This window comes from Pseudorca crassidens, chromosome 20 (assembly GCF_039906515.1).
Source record: "Pseudorca crassidens isolate mPseCra1 chromosome 20, mPseCra1.hap1, whole genome shotgun sequence".
In the NCBI taxonomy this organism is placed as follows: domain Eukaryota; kingdom Metazoa; phylum Chordata; class Mammalia; order Artiodactyla; family Delphinidae; genus Pseudorca; species Pseudorca crassidens.
In genome coordinates, this window is record NC_090315.1 from 10,356,086 (window position 1) to 10,372,211 (window position 16,126).

A 16,126-nucleotide genomic window follows, 5' to 3' on the forward strand; every position below is an offset into this window, starting at 1 on the left:
CCCCTGCATTGGGAACACGGAGCATTAGCCACTGGACCACCAGGGAAGTCCCATGTTTTTCTTTTTAATGTGGGCAAATATGTCTATCTTTCCTTTTAACTTCTGCTTAAATGTCATCTCCCCTAAATGTTTTATTTAAAGCTCCAAATTATTCCCCTTCCTACCTAACACCAGCACTTCCTAACCTTCTCCTCCCTGTTTATCACCATCTCTCATTCCAGAGTTGTGCTGTCAGATACGGCAGCCACCAGCCATGTGTGACTATTAAATAATTGAAGTGTGGCAAATCCAAACTTAAATCTGCGATAAGTGCAAAATACATACTGGGGTTTGAAGACGTAATAATATGAAAAAAGAGAATGCAAAATAAATCCATCATTTTTATATTGATTACACGTTGAAATAATAATATGGATGTATGTGTATATTCATTTCTTTTCTTTTTTTTGTGTGTGTATATTCATTTCTTACTGCTGCTGTAACAAATTACCACAAACTTAGTGGCTCAGTAGAAGACACTTCTTTTTTTTTTTTTTTTTTTAATTTTTTGGCCACACCATGCGGCATGTGGGATCTTAGTTCCCTGACCAGGGATCGAACCCACGACCCCTGCAGTGGAAGCGCGGAGTCCTAACCATTGGACCGCCAGGGAAGCACCCCGAAGACACATTTCTAAAAAAATTTTTTTTATTGAAGTATAGTTGATTTACAATGTTGTGTTAATTTCTGTGCAGCAAAGTGACTCAGTTATACATGTATATATATTCTTTTTCATATTCTTTTCCATTATGGTTTATCACAGGATATTGAATATAGTTCCCTGTGCTCTACAGTAGGACCTTGTTGTTTATCCATCCTATATATGAGTTTGCATCTGCTAATCCCAAACTCCCAATCCATCCCTCCCCCCACCCCCCTCCTCCTTAGCAACCACAGGTCTGTACTCTATGGAAAACACTTTTTTTTTTTTTTTTTTTGCGGTACGCGGGCCTCTCACCGTTGTGGCCTCTGCCGTTGCGGAGCACAGGCTCCGGACGCGCAGGCCCAGCGGCCATGGCTCACGGGCCCAGCCGCTCCGCGGCATGTGGGATCTTCCCGGACCGGGTCACGAACCCGCGTCCCCTGCATCGGCAGGCGGACTCTCAACCACTGCGCCACCAGGGAAGCCCCGCCTGTAAACTTTATTCTACTTTCCATCTCTGTGACTGTGCCTATTCTAGGTACACTGTGTAAGTGGAATCATACAATATTTGTCCTTTTGTGTCTGGCTTATTTCACTTAGCATAAGATTTTCAAGGTTCATCTATGTTGTAGCATGTGTCAGAATTTCACTTCATTTTTTTTTCCATTGAGGTATTGTATTTGTATGTTTGTATATATTACATCTCTAGAAAAAGAATCTCAGGACTTTCCCTCCTGTGTGTGTTTTCTTTTTTTTAATTTTAATTAATTAATTTTATTTTTATTTATTTTTGGCTGTGTTGGGTCTTCATTGCTGTGCTCGGGCTTTCTCTAGTTGCGGCGAGCGGGGGCTACTCTTCGTTGCAGTGCACAGGCTTCATTGTAGTGGCTTATTTTGTTGCAGAGCATGGGCTCTAGGCGTGCGGGCTTCAGTAGCTGTGGCACACAGGCTCAGTAGCTGTGGCGCACGGGCTTAGTTGCTCCGCGGCATGTGGGATCTTCCCGGACCAGGGCTCGAACCCGTGTCCCCGGCATTGGCAGGCAGATTCTTAACCACTGCACTGCCAGGGAAGCCCTCCCTCCTGTGTGTTTTTGTCTTGCTTCTTCTTGGTCCATGAAGCCAGCTGTGGTCGTCAGTATAATGAAACCAAACTAGTGGGATGGTCTTGTGAGGTTTACAATTTGCCCAGCTCTGTGATCATCAGTGATTTCAAGTTTACCAATGTAACCATGCTTCATCATCACACTTAGAAACTGGAAAATGACTTTGGAGCATAGCCTAACAAGAACTTGGCATGTGACTCTCATTTTGGCATTGTTAATGCTCTTGAGAACATCGTCCTGGCCATTCATGCCAGCATCATGGTGGCACAAAAAGAGAGGCTGAATAATATTCCATTGTGTGGATATAGTGCGTTTTGTTTATCCCTTCATTCTTTGATGGACACGGGTTGTTTCCTAGACTTTTTAATAACCTCTCCTCTCTCCTCAAACTCCTGCACCTTCTCCCTTCCTGCCCACTTTCAGTGGGGACTTTGCTTCCTACTTCACTGAGAAAGGACAACCCATCAGAAGAAAACTTCCCCAACTCCTCTACTCATCTACCCACCTTTTCTTCTTTTATTTGGGGTACCAGCTACCTGCTGCTGCATAACAAACAGCCCCAGTATCTAGTGGTGTGAAACAATCCTTGCATTGTAGTCATGGATACTATAGGTCAGGAATTGGAACAAGGCACAGCAAGGACAGCTTGTCTTTCCTCCTTGATGTCTGGAGCCTCAGCTGGCGAGGCTTGCGGACTGGGGGTGTAGAATCAGCTGGAGGAGTCTTCACTCATGTCTGGGCAGATGCTGCTGGCAGTCGCTGGCTGGGACCTCGGCTGAGCTGTCAGCTAGAGCATCTTCATGGGACCTCTCCATGTGGTCTCTCTGCGTGGGCTAGCTGAGCTTCCTCACAGCATGGCAGATGGGTTCCAAGAATGAGTGCCCTAACAGCAAGTGGGAAGTGCCTGGCATTTGATGAGGTAGCCTTGGAAGCCTCACCTCCACCGTACTTTATAGGTCAAGGCAGTCACAAATTTCTGCCCAGGTTCAAAGGGAGAAAACATAATCCACACAAAACACACACAATAGGAGGAATGTTGAGGTCACCCTGTAAGAGCATGTGGGACAGGAGAGATTGTCATGGCCACCTCTGGGAAACAGACATTCCCTACTAATGACGAACTACTCTGGAGCCCAGGGACCCTTCCCCTCTTGCCAATTCAAGGACCACACTCCAGCCGTTCTCCCCTCTTTCCTCTGCTTCTCCTCTCGAACTAGGAATCTAGATCATCCCCATCAAACTGCAATTTGATCTTCTCTCACCTTTCTATAAAAGAAAACAAAAAAATTGATTTCCCAGTACCTGTCTCCCACCTGTTCTTTATTTTTCTCCACAGAATGTCTCACCTTTTGACACACTCCATAGTCTCCTTATCTGTGTGTCTAGCATCTGTCTCTTCCATTTAGAATATCAGCTCCATGAGCACTGGGACTTTAGCCTCTTTCGTTCACCATTATATCTTCAGCCCATAGAATAGTGCCTGGCATGTAGTAGGTGTTCAATAAATATTTTTTGAATAAACATTTTGGGTGAAACTGGTAATGATAGTTGCCTCCAGGAAGGGTAACTGGGTGGACAGCAGATCCACATTGTTTAAAAATTTGATTCGACGCCAAAAAAAAAAAAAAAAAAAAAAATTGAGCTTCCCCCACTTAACGTGAGGAGTGCTTTTTCCCAAACTTCTAAAATTGTGAAATAGAGATACTTTCTCCCACAGGCTTTTAGAGGCTTCTGAATTTTGCACCCTGACCGGATCTTATCCATTTAAATTAATAAATGACATTATTTTTAAAAATTAGCCCAGCACCTGGCACGAAATGAGTCAGAAACTGGAAGTGATGATTATGATGATGGGGAAACAACTTTGTGCCTTGGCTGTTTCCACAAGCTGCCCAGCCCCCCTTCCATTCTCCATGCTGGAACACTCAAATCTGGGAAGCTGAGTCTTCTCGGAGCCTCCCTGACTCTGGCCCAGCCCAAAGCCAGCTCTAGAGGTGTTTGATCTGACCACTTCAGAGCCTTCACCTTGGGCCTGCAGCCCATCAGAGGTGGCTGGGGCTGGGAATCCTCCCCAGATGGGCCTTTGAGGATAAGATGAAAGAGGATGGGCATCCTCCCCAGATGAGCCTTTGAGGATGGGATGAAAGAGGCTGGGCTGGGTCAGGAAGAGGCATAGGCAGAGCGGAAGCAAGGAGGTAGAGAAGGCAAGCCTTCCTGGGGATGACCAGGGCATTTTCTGAGCACCTGCTGTGTACCCAGGCATGTGCTGTGCAGTGCTGGGAACACAGTGGTGACTGGCTCTGCCCTCAGAGGGCAGTAGGGCAGACAGGCCTGTGACCAGACAGCTACAACTTAGAGTGAACAGGGTTAGGGTGAGTGTGCCTGACGCAGTCAAGGAGGGCTTCCTGGAGGAGGAGACTCCAAGCTCCTCAGAGTCTCTGACATCCCTCATGGAAACCTACCTTTTTGGCGCATCTGATGACACTTTCCCTCACTCCCTCGAATCTAGCCACACTGGCCTTTTTGATTCCTGAACTCTCCAAGCTCATTCCCATCCTCAACAGCCATTGCACTTGCTGTTCCCTCCTCCTGATTCTCCCCAGTCCCTCAGCAGGCGGGCTCCTTCTCCTCTTTCAGACTGCAGACAACTCATCCTTGCAGCATTTAGCTGTTTTTTAAGAATTCCCTTGTTTCTAGTTTCTGCTGACTACTCTACTCCCTGCCCTTCCCAGTTAGGATGTGACCTCTCCTCAGCGCCTGCTCCCTCACACCTGGCAGGGCGCCCGACCAACTGTCGATGCCTGGTAAATCTTTGTGACGTGAAGGAAGGAAGCTAAGATCTCTGGGATAAAGCAGGGGCCGGTGAAGAGGTAGGGGAAAGGAGTTCCAGGCAGAGGCAACGGCATGGGCAAAGGCGTGGAGCAGAGAGAGCCCTGGTGTTTCAGAGGCTCTGGGGGAGGTGGTGCGTGGCTGGAGGGAGGAGCCAGCGGAGGGAGGGGGAGAAGGAGGATGGAGGAGGAGGTGGAGAGAGGAGGGAGGGCGAGGGGAGGGGAAAGGGTCAGGAGATGAGCCGGAAGGAGGAGGGAGGGGAAGAGAGAGGAGCTTTTATCCACTGGCCGGTTGCAGAAGGTGGCATCTTATTGGGATCTTTTTATGTAGCGGCGGAGAGGGTGGCCAAGGTGCCTTTTTGGGAGACCCGCCTGTCGGACTGGCAAAAGCCAGGCCTGAGGGACAGGCCTCCCCGCTCAGAGCCTTCTAAGGGCTTCGTGTAGAACATTCCACAGCTGGACCTTCTGAAACAGGCCGTGAAGTGTTGGCAGCCCCATCCGGTCCCCGATCCCGGGTCACTGCCCTGGCCTCCTGGCCCAGGCTCGCCCTCTTCCAGGGCCCAGCTCCCTACGCCAGCCTGAGGCGGTGCTTTTAATAGAACACTCGAAAAAAATATTAATAGGTAATTAAAGGCACATGGCACAGATTTTTAAAGGTACACGAGAGGATACAGTGAAAACTCTCTCTTCTCCCTTCCCCCCTGGGGCCCTTCCCGGGAGGCACTGGGGCCACCAGTTTCTTGGATTTTCTCCCAGAGATAGTCTATCATTTGTAAATACAGATAGGGGAATATTATTCAGGTTATTTACATGATTCGGCACCTTATTTATTTTAGTTTACTTATTTGTTTTTTAAATTGAAGTATAGTTGATTTACAATGTTGTGTTAGTTTCTGGTGCACAACAAAGTGATTCAGATATATATATATACACATATATATGTATATATATGTATGTGTGTATATATATATATATATATATATATATATATATATCTTTTCAGATTCTTTTCCATTATAGATTATTACAAGATATTGAATAGAGTTCCCTATGCTATACAGTAGATCCTTGTTGTTTATGTATCTGTTAATCCCAAACTCCTGATTTATCCCTCACCCCACCCCCATTCCCCTTTGGTAACCATAAATTTGCTTTCCATGTGTGAGTCTGTTTCTGTTTTGTAAATAAGTTCATTTGTATCTTTTTTTTTTTTTTTGCAGCACCATGTGGCTTGTGGGATTGTAGTTCCACAACCAGGCATCGAACCCAGGCGCCAGCAGTGAAAGCGCTGAGTCCTAACCACTGGGCCATGAGGGATTCTACATATAAATGATATCATGTGATATTTGTCTTTCTCTGTCTGACTTACTTCACTAAGTATGATAATCTCTAGGTCCATCCACGTTGCGGCAAATGGCATTGTTTCATTCTTGTTTATAGCTGAGTAGTACTCCATTGTGTATATATACCACATTTTCTTCATCCATTCATCTGTTGATGGACACTTAGGTTGCTTCCCCGTCTTGGCTATTGTAAATAGTCTGTGCTTTATTTTTTTCCTTAAGTTTAGTCAACAAATATTTATTGAGCACCTACTATATGCCAGGCACTCTTCTAGGCACTGGGGATACAGCAGAGAAGAAAACAGTCAAAACTCCCTGCCTTCGTGGAGCTGACATTCTAGTGGGGGAGACAGACAGTCGATAAATAAAATGACAAGTACATTTTAACATTACATAGTAGGTCAGATGGCACAGTCAGTGCTGCTGATAAAACAGAGAGCAGTCAAAGAAGCTGGAGTGTTGAGGCGGCAGGAGGGTTTCTATTTTTTTACAGGATGCTCAGAGAAAGCCTTGATAAAGGTGACGTTTGAGCAAAGGCCTGGAGGAGGTAAGGAAGCGAGTCATGTGGTTATGTGAAGGGAAGAGTGGAACAGCAAGTGCAAAGGCCCTGAGGTGGGTGTGAGCCTGAAGTGTCCCAGATCCAGGCTGGAGAGGAGTAAGTAAGGCGGAGAGTTTGTGTGTGGGGGGAGATACAGTCCTGTAGATCCTTGTCCATAATTTGGCTGTGCTGTCTCATCTTGCAGCTGTCTCAGTGGTGTGCGGGGGCTGGCTTGTAACAGTTTGTGAGGGCTGATTGCTAAACTTCCGGGAATTTTGCAAGCCTGTTGTTAAACATAGCTTTTACGAAAACTTAAATTCTACCAACTTACAACTGAATACATTCTATTACACAGAACGATGAGAAGTAGTCAATTTATCACTTCCTAATTATTCTGCTACATTTTAATGCTACCTCTGTTCTGGAGGTTACGAAAATCCCACATCATGGTGAGGTATTGAGGACATCTTCCAACTCTGCATTCAGCGAGGTCACGTTGGTGAGCTTAAAATCAGCCGCGATGGGAGTACTTTACACCACAGACGTTGACGAACGCTACAGATCAGGACTGTTTTCTCCCCCAAAGAGCCGACGGTTAAACATTTCCCAGCACACCACCGAAATGCGTATAGATCTGACTTACTCTTGTAAAGCTGCATAGTATTCCAACTGCGTGGATGGGTCATAATGCATTTTGCTGGTCCCTTCCTGATGGGTGCTTGGCTGGCATCCAGTCTCTTGCCAACACAAACAGCGCTCATTTCCCACGTGTGCGACTATAACTGTAGAACCAATCCCTTGAAGAAGAACCGCTGTGTCAGAGGGCATGGGACCTTCTAACGTGAATGCCTGTTGCCTAATGCCTTTCCATGGAGGCTGTACCAATTTCCACAGCCACCAGCAAATGGGTCAGAGTGCACAGGCTTCTAATAAGGATGCAAATTTGATTGTATCACTCTGCTGCTTAAACCCTCTGATGACCTGCTGCTCCTAGGACGAAGCCTTGAGGTTCTCCCAAGGCCTAGGCCCCTCATCGTCAGGGCTTGCCCCTTTCTGTTTGCAAGTGGAAGGTTGCACCATGACCCCACTGTGACCCCTCGTAAATTCCACATTGCAGCCACCTTGATAATCTGTTGTCTGTCCCCTGAAATGGGCCATGTCCCCACCCACTCTTGTTTGTTCATGCCTGTCCCTTCTCTGAGAACTTACTGCCCAGCACCTTAATCACCAGGCTAGCTCCCACTCCACTGGTTCTGTCCCTTTTTTTTTTTTTGGTCGGTGCCACATGGCATGGAATCTTAGTTCCCCGCCCAGAGGTTGAACCCATGCCCCCTGCAGTGGAAGCTCGAAGTCCTAACCACTGGACTGCCAAAGAAGTCCCACTTATGTCCCTTTCTGTTTCAAGAGGCTGAAAACCCCAGCGTAACTGTCTTCGGCAAAATCAGGAATTGATTGGCTCATTTGAGTGAAAAAATCGTCGAGTTGGCTGGCTTCAGGCATAGCTGGTTTCAGGAGCTCGGACGATCCCATGAAGCCAGTCTTGGCCTGTCAGTTCTGTTCTCTTCCACATTAGGATCTTTTGGCAGCTCCTGCCTTTAGAAATCCCCCTCATGGTCACAGGAGGCAAAGAGCTGGGAGGTGGAAGGGAAGGTTCCAGGCAGAGAAAACAGTCCAGAACTGGTGCTAGTAAACCCAGATCCTGGCTGGGCATAGTGGACAACCTGATAGCCACATAGCCTCCTGCAGGCTGAACTCCAAGGGGAAGACACGTTCTCGCCCCCATGCTAAATTCTTCAACTCAGAGGCAGGGTAGGAATAGCTGCTTGGGCCCTGGAGGTAGAAAAAACCTGGGTTCAAATCCTGGGGTGATGAAAAATTTCAGAACTAACACTGTGAATGTGCTCTAGGCCACTGAATTGTATACTTCAAAATGTTTAAAAGTGTCAGCAACATGTTATTTATATTTTACGTCAGTACAAAAATAATGAGGCTGGGACTTCCCTGGAGGTCCAGTGGTTAAGACTCCGTGCTTCCACTGCAGGGGGCACGGGTTCAATCCCTGGTCGGGGAACTAAGATCCCACATGCTGTGAGACTCGGCCAAAACAAACAAACAAACAAAAACTGGCTGGTGGTGCTAAAAAATAATAATAAAAATAAAAAGGAGAGAGAAAAGGCTGACTCTACCACTTACCAGCTGTGTGACTTCTCTGTACCTCTGTTTGTTGGGCTATAAAATGAGGGCAATAAAAGAACCCCACATGCCTGCTTATTGAGAGGCTCAGGTAGGTTAATACATGCATAGTCCTTGGGGTAGTACCTGGGATATAGTTAAGTGTTCAATAAATGTTAGTTATTATTGTTAAATCAAAATATTGGGTGGATTGCCCAGTGAAATAAGCCAGATGCAAAAGGTGGCTGCCTTAGCTTGTTCGGGCTGCTACTATAACAAAATACCACAGATGGAGTGGCTTATGAATAACACAAATGTATTTCTCACAGTTCTGGAGGCTGGAAGTCCAAGATCAGGGTAAATGGTTGGGTGAGGGGCTCTTCTGGGTTGTAGACTTCTCATTGTATCCTCACATGGGCAGAAGGGACAAGGGATGTCTCGGGAGCCCCTTTTATAAGGGCACTAATCCCAATCTTGAGGGCTCCACCCTCACGACCTAACCACCTCCCAAAGGCCCCACTTCCTAATACCATCACCCTGGGGAGTTAGGTTTTTTTGCTTTTTTTTTTTTTTACCTACATATATATCTATTTTTTTTCAGATTCTTTTCCCTTATAGGTTATTACAAAATATTGAGTATAGTTCCCTCTGCTATACAGTAGGTCCTTGTTGGTCATCTATTTTGTATATAGTGGTGTGTATATGTTAATCCCAAACTCCTAATTTACCCCGACCCCCTTCCCCTTTGGTAACCATGTTTGTTTTCTATGTCTGTGGGTTCATTTCTTCTTTGTATGTAAGTTCACTTGTATCATTTTTTTTTAAGTTTCCACATAGAAACGATATCATATGATATTTGTCTTTCTCTGTCTGGCTCACTTCACTTAGAATGATAATCCCTAAGTCCATCCATGTTGCTGCAAGTGGTGTTAGTCCATTCTTTTTTATGGCTGAGTAATATCTCATTCTTCTTTATCCATTCATCTGTTGATGGACATTTAGGTTGCTTCCATGTCTTGGCTATTGTAAATAGTGCCGCAATGTAGGTTTCAACGTACGAATTGGGGCGGAGGACACAAACACTCAGACTATCAAAATCCCATATTGTATGATTCCATTTGTATAAATGTCCAGAATAGGCAAACCTATAGAGACAGAAATCAGATGAATGGTCGCCAGGTTCTGTGGGGAGGGGGTGGGGAGTGACTGCTGAATGGGTGCGGGGTTTCCTTTGGGAAAATGATGAGAATGATTTGGACCTACGCAGAAGTGATGATTGCACAATGTTGTGAATGTACTAAATGCCACTGAGTCATAACACTTTAATATTGTTAATTTTTGTGTGAATTTCAACGCAAAAATTCTTTTACATTGGTACTTTGTTTTTTAAATTAATAAATAAATCAATTAATTTTTGGCTGTGTTGGGTCTTCGTTGCTGCACGCGGGCTTTCTCTAGTTGCGGCGAGCGGGGCTACTCTTCTTTGTGGTGCGCGGGCTTCTCATTGCGGTGGCTTCTCTTGTTGCGGAGCACGGGCTCTAGGCACACGGGCTTCAGTAGTTGTGGCATGCACGCTCAGTTGTTGTGGCTCGCAGGATCTAGAGCGCAGGCTCGCAGGCTGTGGCACACAGGCTTAGTTGCTCCGTGGCATGTGGGATCTTCCTGGACCAGGGCTCAAACCCGTGTCCCCTGCATTGGCAGGAGGATTCTTAACCACTGCGCCACCAGGGAAGCCCTTCATGGCTACTTTGAAAAAAGAAAATTGGATGGAATGTAGCCTGATGTCCTTCTCAGGCTGTGAGACCTTGAAACTTTGTTATCCTGGATGGTTCGGGCCCTTCTCTCTCCCAGGCCTGGTACCCAACCCCCACCAGGGCCCTTAGCTGGCATGGCTCACGGCTCCTCCCCTGGCTCTTGCAATAATTTACTGTGGGTCTTTTTTTTTTTTTTTTTTTGTGGTACGCGGGCCTCTCACTGCCGTGGCCTCTCCCGCCGCGGAGCACAGGCTCCGGACGTGCAGGCTCAGCAGCCATGGCTTACGGGCCCAGCCGCTCCGCGGCGTGTGGGATCTTCCCAGACTGGGGCACGAACCCGTGTCGCCTGCATCGGCAGGCGGACTCTTAACCACTGTGCCACCAGGGAAGCCCCTGCGGGTCTTTGAACTCAGTTTCCTTGTCTGTACCAAGAGGGCATTGGACCCACTGGTTTCTTTGCTTTTTTCTCTGTTTTCGTTTGTTTGTTTCTTTTGGCCACGCCGCCAAGCTTGCGGGGGATCTCAGTTCCCCAATCAGGGATTGAACCCTGGGCCACGGCAGTGGAAGCGCTGAGTCCTAACCACTGGACCGCCAGGGAATTCCCTGGACCCACAGGTTTCTAACATGTCCTCTGATTTCATGGGCCTTACTTGAGCCCAAGGTGGTAACCCCCTTCACCCTACCTTTTCCACCCCCAAGTGCTAACTCTCTCCCCCAGCTCTGGCAGGACTTTGCCCAGGGACTGTTAAACGGACTTCAGACCGCCGCCCTCATCTTGGGCTGCAGACTCTTAACACCTCTCAAAGTCAGGCCGCCGGCCCCTCACTCCCCTCAGAAAGTGAGGCAGGGGCTCTTTGGACTTTTCTCCTGGGATCCAGCCGGCTGCACACAGTGAGGCGAGTGACCTCCAGGTCTCTAGCCCCAGGCAGTCAGAGGTGGGAATTGTCTGCAGACTCACAATGTCCTAGTCCTTCAGGCCAGCCGCCCTCAGAGGTGGTGCCCACGCAGTCCCAGGAACACACTGTGTGACTATCTGTCCTCAGAGCTGGCTCCTGCCAGGGCCTCGTCCTTCACACCCCCAGGGCAGGCCTGCGTCCCCTCGGCCTCCCCCTTGTACGGGGCCTGGCTCACCCCTGACCAGGGCTCTCTAAAGGGAAATGCTAATGATCACAGGAATAAAAGCCTCCCCAATATACCGGCTCTTATTACATTGTCCAGACCCATGCTAAGGGCTTTTGTCATATGGTTTCGTTTCATTCTCCTGCCACCTCTGGGGTAGAAACTACCTTCATCCTGTTTCAGACACCAGGACCTGAGGCTCAGAGGTGGAATCCTTTGTCCAAGGTCAGCTAAGAAGTGGGAGGGCTCATCTCTCTGGCCCTTCCCCCATGCCCTTGCCCATTATCCTAGCCTGTCTCCCTGGAAGCAACAGATGTCTTTCTCTCCAGGTCACCCGAGCCCCTGGACACCTCTGGGGTCCCAGGGCAGGGCCTGGAGTGGTGGCAGGGGCAACTGCCTTGGAAAACAGCTCTTATGGCCTTGGCTGGATCTGGGGGGAGGTGTGGAGGAGAGCGCCAGACACACCCACGCTGGGCCTCAAGAAACCCGAGTTACACGTTGTACCACAAGCCACAGGGGCTGGACAGCCTGCAGCTGGGGGAGGCGGGGCAGAGCAGCCCAGACAAGCCAACTTTTAAATAAATAATTAGAAATGTAGGAAGGGAAGGTCTGGGCCAGTCTCCAGTCCCCCAGGCTGCAGCTTCCCAGCCAGACCAGAATGCATGAAGTCCACATGATTCTTGGCCCTGATGGACCCAAGGGTTCCGCTTCTTCCTTTCTTTCCTGTTTCTAAAAGACTCAACCCACATTCCCAGAGTCCCTGCTGTGTGCCTAGCCCCATGCAGGGCAATGCTGGGGGGACTCAGCAGTGGTTGTGACGGTTCCCATCCCTGGCCCAAGGGAGGGCACAGACCCATCCCCAGATAGTGACCACCCAGAGTGGGCAGGGCTGGGATGGGGGCGTCCAAGGGGCTGGAGGAGCCTTGAGGGACATCTGAGCCAGCCTCAGGGTCTTGAAAACTCAGGGGATTCCTGAGTGGAAATCTGAAGATCTTGGTTAAGTGAGGAGAAATGCATATGAGAAAAAGAGGACTAAAAATTTGAGGAGGGGGCAGATCACACAGGGGTCCACAGACCACTGTTTTTCAAACTGTTTTGAATTTGAGACGGTTGATACACAATAGAATGTATATTTTGCTTGCAACACAGTATGTGTATGAACAGGTCTGCACACACACATGTAAATTAAAATGTCGCGATATAAGAATTACTTGTACAATACGCTCTATTTGACATTTTTAAAAATTAACTGCTTGGGATTCACTACTTTATTTCATGCCCTACTAATCGGTTGACACCTGAGGTTGGAAAATATAGATGTCCAGGCTGTGCTAAGGTTGCTTGGACTCCAATCAAAGGAGCAGAATTCTAGAATCAGCAGGTGTGATGTCTTTGGGGCTATTCACTGATACTCCCATCCTCCTCTCCTTCTGGGCACCTGGTGGGATTGTACTTGCGCCTTGGGGCCCAGGAATCTGCATTTTAACAGATAATGGGAGCTGTGAGACTTGGGAAATTTAAGAAACAGTGACATAGGTGATAAACTCCATGAGGACAGGGCAGAACCCGCCTTGGCCACCGCAGAGACCCCGGCAGGACGCAGCACAGAGCCGGGCACTTAGGTAAGATGTGTTAAATGAATGATTTTAAAAATTTTTATTTATTATTTATATATTTATTTTGGCTGTGCCGGGTCTTCGTTGCGGCGCGCGGCTTCTCTAGTTGCGGCACGCGGGCTTGGTTGCGGGTATGTGGGATCTTAATTCCCCGACTGGGTATCAAACCTGGGCCCCCTGCTTTGGGAGCGTGGAGTCTTAACCACTGGACCTCCAGGGAAGTCCCTAAATGAATGATTTTAACTCGAGTCTTTTTATTTCTGGCTACCTGATCTAGCTCACCATTCCAACTTCATTTCACAGCAGTTTTCCCCAATTTCCACGGTGACCAAATGGAACTATTCTTCGTTTCATAAATTTCTCACCTGCAGGTCTTTGCCCTTGCTGTGTCCTCTGCCCATACCTTCCCTTTTCCTCCTCCCTTCACTGGCTGGCTCTGACATCCTTCCAAATGCAGCTCAGATTGTCCCCTCCTCCAGGGAACCTTCCCTGACCCCACTTCCCAAGTGGCGTTTCCCCTCGGAGCTCCTCCATTCTAGCCCTACTCACTCTGCATCATCACTGTCTGTCTGTCCTGCTGACCTATGAACCTGGGAAGGTGGGAGCAAGGCTCGTCTCAGCCACTGCTGGGTCCCCAGTACCACTCAGCACAGGGCTGGGCACACAGTAGGTACTCAGAAAAGGTTTGGTGAATGCATGAATGCAAATATGAGAGGAGAGGCTTGTTTACCGGTCTGCTGGAGAAGGCTGAAACCCTGGAGTTTACTCAATCCCTCCTGCTGTCAGACACTGGTCCTCTCAGGGAGGACAACGTTCACAACAATACCCTTTCCACAGGCGGCAAACTGAGGCCAGGAAGGGCCTTCTTGATCTGTGGGGTTCAGATTCCCACCGCTCACCCCAGCCTCCTCCTGGACCCTCTTACCTCCTTCCTGGAGTCTTTTTTTTTTTTTTTTTCTGATGATGAAATCTGAATCTGGGTAGGAGGTTTGGCTGATTGGGGAGAAAACTGGCTGAGACAAGTTGGTCTATTTCTCTCTCCGAGCCTGAGGAGGGCAGGAGGTGGGACATGCATGGCCAATCCTGAACCAAACCCTCAAACCTTGCCCTCTTGGTCCGGACTCACCCCGCACTTCCTGAAGGTTCTGGAATTCTAGGGTCCCCTGAGTCCTGGAGGCTTCTCCCTCCCTCTCCTCCCTGTCTGGCACCCCTGTAGGTGGGCAGTGACTAGACCAAGCCCGGCCCACACCCCTGTAGCTCAACTAGGAACATGGGTCACTTCTCCATCCCCGGGGGGCCCTGATTACCAGGAGGGGCGCCAGGAGCTTGCTGGCCCCCGGCCTGGCCACGAGCTTCCGGGTCCCAACTGGGGCCTCTCAGGGTCCTTTGCTCAGTGGTCCCTGGGGCCTGAACATTCCTGCGGAGGAGAACCAGCCTGTGAGTCTGTGGGAACTCAAGGAAGAGGCCTTTTTTACTTTCACCCTTAGGTATAATGTTGATCTCAAAAAGGTCATCACAGCTTAAAATACCATGAGGCTGTGATTTGCCAGACACCAACCAAAGCATTTTATACACATGAACTTGGTTCACCCTCCATGACCCCAGAGGCAGATGCTACCCTTTATCCCTATTTCACAGTCAAGCAAACTGAGGCTGGAGGATTGAGTGACTTGCCTGAGGTCATTCAGCTGCTAAGCCGCGAGACAAGAAGACAGTTTCAGGGTGCCAGTGCTGAGCTGCAAAGCCACAGATTTCCTTCCTGAAAGCTCCCATTCTGAGCAGTTTCTGTGAATTCTTGCAGAGATAACCAATGCATTTGAAACAGAGGTTGTTATATATATATATATATATATTTTAATATTGTTTATTTGTTTTCCCACAGGTGATAGGGTGCCCTGTCCTATATTCCCCCCAACCCCGTATCCTGCCTTTACCTCCTTAGCAATATTTCTTAATTAATTAATTACTTTTTGGCTGCATTGGGTCTTCGTTGTTGCACTCGGGCTTTCTCCAGTTGCGGCGAGCTGGGGCCACACTTCACTGCGGTGCGCTGGCTTCCCATTGCAGTAGCCTCTCCCATTGCAGAGCACGGGCTCTAGGCGCGTGGGCTTCAGCAGTTGTGGCTCTTAGGCTCTAGAGCGCAGGCCCAGTAGTTGTGGCACACGGGCTCAGTTGCTCCACGGCATGTGGGACCCTCCCGGACCAGGGCTCAAACCCATGTCCCTTACATTGGCAGGTGGATTCTTAACCACTGCGCCACCAGGGAAGTCCCTTAGCAATATTTCTTGACCACCTGATTTGGTACTGAAACCTGCTCTCCACCCATTTCCCCATCTGTCTCATTCTATTTGACGCCTCTCAGCATTCCGTTCACTAGACGTGGTTTGTTGAATGATCGAAGGAATGTAGTACTGAATAGACAGATGGCTAAAGAGTTTGGACTTTATCCCCGGGGAAGTCACTGGGGTTACTAGATTAGATCTGTGCTTTCAAACATTCCAGGCCCTTCTCAACTCTGAGGCTGTGCATGTACTTGTCCCTTTACCTGGAATAATACTCTTTCCCTGGGCTCAGTCCAAACCCTCCAAATCCCAACTGGGATTCCTCCTCTTCCAGGAAGCCCTCCCAGTCCTGGTCAAGCATCCCTTCTGGGCTCCTTCATCCCAGCCCCGCTCACTCTGTGTTGTCACTGTCTGAGGATGGGTCTGTCACCCACTCTGGACTGTGCTTCCCTGGAGGATAGGGCCAGGACTGTCTTGATCGTTGCTGGGTCCCTGGCACCTCCCAACATAGGGCCCAACACTGATCAGAATAAATGATGGTCCCTTGAAGGAAATGTCCCTGCTTGGGGAGGAGCCAATTGCAGGGTAGCTGGCGTGTCAGATAAGAGTTGAGGACGCAGAGACACCTGAGGTCAAATCCCTGCCCAGGTTGGGGTTAGGCCGCAACAAACCTCATTATCCCATCTGCT

At 48.5% G+C, this 16,126-nt stretch overlaps 1 long non-coding RNA gene and 1 pseudogene across 1 annotated transcript; one reads left to right on the forward strand and one right to left on the reverse strand.

Moving 5' to 3' along the window:
* Window positions 1–1,387: 1,387 nt before the first annotated feature.
* Window positions 1,388–2,034, reverse strand: LOC137215490 (small ribosomal subunit protein uS8-like; annotated as a pseudogene).
* A 2,160-nt stretch (window positions 2,035–4,194) lies between these two features.
* On the forward strand, window positions 4,195–5,958 carry LOC137214647 (uncharacterized). The gene is made up of 2 exons (XR_010938972.1): window positions 4,195–4,655; window positions 5,834–5,958. It is a non-coding gene; the product is annotated as an uncharacterized lncRNA (long non-coding RNA).
* The last annotated feature ends 10,168 nt before the right edge of the window (window positions 5,959–16,126 follow it).